Genomic DNA, 3,669 nt, shown 5'->3' with positions numbered 1-3,669 from the left:
TATTATATTGATGGCATAATACCATAAGTTGCACAGCCCCAATCCTCTCTTTTATGAAAACTCTAAGCTTATTAAGAATGCAAGGACCAATGGTAAGCAATAACAAAAGTATGATTAGCAGCCCTGTGAGTGCAGAGATCAGAGATGTTAACCAGGGGGATGAGTTAAACCAAGTTTCAAACCAACTCTTGCCTTGGGCTCTCTCCCTTTTTCTCTGTTCTAAACCTTCTCTAATTTTGGCTAAATTATCTTTGACTCTTCCTGAGTGGTCTATGTAAAAACAACACTCTTCCTTTAATGCTGCACATAGGCCCTCTTACTTCAGAAATAACAGGTCTAATCCTCTTCTATTTTGGAGAACCATTTCTGAGAGGGAGGTGAGTGACTCTTGTAAGTCAGCCAGAGTTTTTTCTATATGTTCGATATCTGAGTCAATGGCCTCTCTCAGTTCTCCATATGCCTTATGCTGCAAAGCCATCACCGCTGATCCAATGGTGGCCCCTGCAGCCCCTAAGCTTACCCCCAAAATAACTGACAGGGTAATTCCTAATTCTCTTTTCTGTCTAACTAGGTCTTTGGTCTCAGGGTCCCAGTAATTCAGCACATCTTCCTAAGGATGGTACAATAATCTAGGAACTATTTGTACTAGCACACAGAAATCATGGTTGTGATTAAGAATCTCCAAACTTATACAAGTTGTAATCCCTGAAGCACAGGCCCACCAGCTGTCTGAGGATGGGAGGAGGTACCCAGTTAGATCACCTAATAGGGGATATGAACTATTACACTGATGTTGATGAGTCTGTGGAACCTGACCCACACAAAGGCCTTTCCCAGTAACAGCGGATAGGGTGAGGCAGACTTGCTGGTGATTCCACCAACAATCAGAGGCTTGCGAAGTTATGGTTGGGGTGTTAACCCATTCAGTACCCTCATAGTAAGGTGGTGCCACATCATAACACATCCAACACTTTCTGGTCATTTCAGGATTTGTGGTGTTAAGCATTTTAAAGGCACTAATTACCATGTTTAAGAGAGGGCTAGCATCTGGATTAAACTCCGGGGGCGGGGCAGGCAGGGTTTTTGGGGATAGCGTCATAGTCCCTAATGTAGCGGGCAGATGGTGTGGCTGCTCCTATCTTGGGAACAGTCTGGGGTTGAGACCACAGAGGATCTAGAGGCATACGGGGCAGGGGATGGTATAGGGCTGGGTTTGGGCCAAGCAATGTATAAGGGGTTTCTATCTTAAGCTTAATGGTGAATATCAGTCCATAGTCATACCTTTCTTTGTAAAACCTAAGACCCCATGTATAGCCAGTTGTCCACCCAGTTGTCTTTTTTCCTGCCATAGTGAAAACAATGTGAAGTGGGTGGCACCAGTCTTCACACTCTGGGCGGTATGTCCACCCTGGTTCTCCTGTCTTATGTTGGCTATAATTTGCAGTTACTTTGATGTAGTCCCAACTGGAGGTTGGCTTCCAGTATGTATCTCCCGAGGTCTCACAACCCCAATTTTTACAGAAGAAATGCTCTCGCCCCCCACAGGTTCTAAGGGACCGTTTTCTGTGGAATCCGGGGCAGACGTAAAAGGTCAAAACTTGGAGCTGGCTCCTCTGACTCGCATGTCCACAACCCCCAAATGGGTCAAGCCCATGCCAGCTGTGGCAAGAGGATACTTTGGGAGCTGGCATATTGGGGTCATAATATCCTTCCATATCCCAGTTAGCTGGTGCCCCAAAAGCCAGTTTGCAGACAACGGGGAACATGTCTGGCCACCAAAGGCCTGGTGCAGTAAGTTTAGACCTGCTCCATATTATGTCCCCATGCCCAACAATTACCATCTAAGTCAGGTTACGTGGCTGGTGGGGGTCAGAGAGCTTACTCAGGACTGGATTTGCGATGCAGGTGCAACTTAAGGGGATTATCAGTTTTTTCCACAGTCCACTCATCTTGGTTATGTTCAGGGGGTGCCTTTTTGACATGAGACACGTGGATCCAAGCAGGAATCCCATCTACCTTAACAGCAGTGGGGGTGGTTAGTAACACTAGGTACAGTCCCTTCCACCGTGGCTCGAGGTTCCCAGCTCTATGTCTTCATACCAAAACAGCGTCTCCCACTTCAAATTGATGTGGCACTCTCAGATCACCTGCTGCATAGATGCCTTTTAACTGCTCCCAGGCTTCTTTTCTCACTGTTTCAAGAGCTTTTAGCTGGGCTAGAAGGTGGGATGAGGGAATAGAAGAATCATCAGGTCATGCATCTGCTTTCAGGGTTATATAGATAAGTGGCGGCATCCCAAACATTAATTCAAAGGGTGTCAATCCGGTAATACCGGGGATGTTCTGAACCCGGAACAGTGCATAAGGAAGGAGAGCTGTCCAATCATATCCTCCGGTCTCTAAGGACAGTTTAGTCAAGGTCTCTTTTAGGGTTCTATTCATCCTCTCTACCTGTCCTGAGCTCTGGGGTCTGTAAGCGCAATGTAATTTCCAATCTATCCCCAGTTGTTTGGCCATACCCTGACTTACCTGGGCAACGAAAGCAGGACCATTGTCTGACCTAATTACCTTAGGTATTCCGACTGGGAAATATTTCTTCCAATATCTTCTTAGTCACCATGTTAGCTGTTTCTTTCTTGGTGGGGAAAGCCTCAACCCACCCTGAAAAGGTGTCTATAAACACTAAGAGATATTTATTTCCATATCGGGCAGGCTTGACCTCAGTAAAATCTGTTTCCCAGTACGTCCCTGGCCGGTCTCCTTGCAGCTGTCTTCCCTTCTGGAGCCTGCTAACACCAGCATTAGTTAAAGCACAGGCCTTACAGTTTTTTACTAATTTTTCCGCTGCTTCTTTTACCTGAGGTATGTGGTAAGGAGATCTTTTTACCAATTCAGTCATTTTCTTCGGCCCCAGGTAGGTAAGGGTGTGAATCTTAGTCAGATAGATGAGCCCTTTTTCCAGGGAGAGGAAGGTCTTGCCTGGAGGAGCTTCCCATCCTTTCCTGGCCACTGTGAGGATCATAAGACTTTGTGCCACCTCCTTGGCAGCCTGGTCTGCCATTCAGTTTCTCTTTTCTATGTGTCCTTCTTTCTTCTGGTGCCTTGGGCAATGAACGATGGCTACTTTACTTGGCAAGTAAAAGCTTGGACCAAAGCAATAAGCTCTGCTTTTTGAGCTGACGTTCCTTCTGGCAAGCTGCTGGCCCATATAACTGATTTCCCATCCACCACTGCTGCCCCAGCCTTTCGCTTGCCTTCTACCACAAAACTGCTTCCATTAGTGAACCAGGTTAGTATCCCAGGCCATGGTTTATCAGTCAGATCTGATCGAGTCCCGGTCTCTTCTGCCAATATTTCTTCACGTATATGTACTGGAGTTTCAGCAGTTTCAGGGAGTAGAGTAGCTGGGTTGAGGATGGAAGGTCGGGCAAAAGCTACTCGTTCAGTCAACAACAAACTCTGATAATATGTCATCCGGGCATTCATCATCCAGCGATCGGGCGGTTGTCAGATGATGGTCTCAAGTGCGTGGGGGACTATTACTGTCACATTCTGGCCCATAGTCAGTTTGTCAGCATCTTTTACCAAAAGGGCTGTGGCCGCTATTGCTTGCAGGCAAGAGGGCCAGCCACTGGCCACAGGGTCCAGTTTTTTTTGATAGGTAAGCTA

The 3,669-nt window shown here is 46.6% G+C and overlaps 1 pseudogene; it reads right to left on the bottom strand.

Annotated features, from left to right (window-relative positions):
• Window positions 1-1,784: 1,784 nt before the first annotated feature.
• Window positions 1,785-3,669, bottom strand: part of LOC116089507 — a 4,866-nt pseudogene continuing 2,981 nt past the window's right edge.

Source organism: Mastomys coucha, unplaced genomic scaffold (assembly GCF_008632895.1).
Source record: "Mastomys coucha isolate ucsf_1 unplaced genomic scaffold, UCSF_Mcou_1 pScaffold14, whole genome shotgun sequence".
In the NCBI taxonomy this organism is placed as follows: Eukaryota; Metazoa; Chordata; class Mammalia; order Rodentia; family Muridae; genus Mastomys; species Mastomys coucha.
The sequence above is the reverse complement of the archived record's forward strand: the minus strand, read 5'-3'. Positions and strand labels throughout refer to the sequence as shown.